Source organism: Eimeria mitis, genomic scaffold, assembly GCF_000499745.2.
Source record: "Eimeria mitis Houghton genomic scaffold, Emh_scaff1623, whole genome shotgun sequence".
In the NCBI taxonomy this organism is placed as follows: Eukaryota; Apicomplexa; class Conoidasida; order Eucoccidiorida; family Eimeriidae; genus Eimeria; species Eimeria mitis.
In genome coordinates, this window is record NW_013569937.1 from 5,800 (window position 1) to 6,003 (window position 204).

Consider the following 204-nt stretch of genomic DNA (forward strand, 5'->3'; position numbering starts at 1 on the left):
GAAAACAACACCCACAAGAAAAACCAGAGACAGCAGCAGCAGCAGCAGCACAGCAGCAGTAGCAACAGCAGAACTAACAGCACCACCACCACCACCATCACCACCCGCACCACCAACAGCAGCAGCAGCAGCAGCAGCAGCAGCAGCAGCAGCAGCAGCAGCAGCAGACCAGTGTGTGTCTTCGCCTTTTCTGTGGTCGATGGA

The 204-nt window shown here is 56.9% G+C and overlaps 1 protein-coding gene across 1 annotated transcript in view; it reads right to left on the bottom strand.

Moving 5' to 3' along the window:
- EMH_0040670 (uncharacterized protein) overlaps positions 1-204 on the bottom strand; it is a gene marked incomplete at both ends in the record, with an annotated part of 3,389 nt that overhangs the window by 2,092 nt on the left and 1,093 nt on the right. The window lies entirely within an intron of this gene.